Here is a 333-nt window from a genome sequence, read left to right on the forward strand (position 1 = left end):
ACTTAATCCTCAAAATTCTCAGTACAACAATTCAGCCAGCAAACATCTAAAATTGGTTTTATAGTGCCCATCAGTAGATGAGTGGCTAAAAAAACTGTGGTACATTTATACCATGAACTATTATGCAGCAGTAAAAAAGAAGGATCGCTTATCCTTTGAGACAGCATGGAGGGACCTGGAGAGTATTATGCTAAGCAAATAAGCCAGTCAGAGAAAGATAAGTATCACATGATCTCACTCATATGTGAAATTTAATGAACAAAATAAACTGGTGAACAAAATAGATCCAGAGACATAGAAGCATAGAACAGACTGCGGAATCTCAGGGAAGGC

Source organism: Myotis brandtii, unplaced genomic scaffold, assembly GCF_000412655.1.
Source record: "Myotis brandtii unplaced genomic scaffold, ASM41265v1 scaffold154, whole genome shotgun sequence".
Taxonomy (NCBI): Eukaryota; Metazoa; Chordata; class Mammalia; order Chiroptera; family Vespertilionidae; genus Myotis; species Myotis brandtii.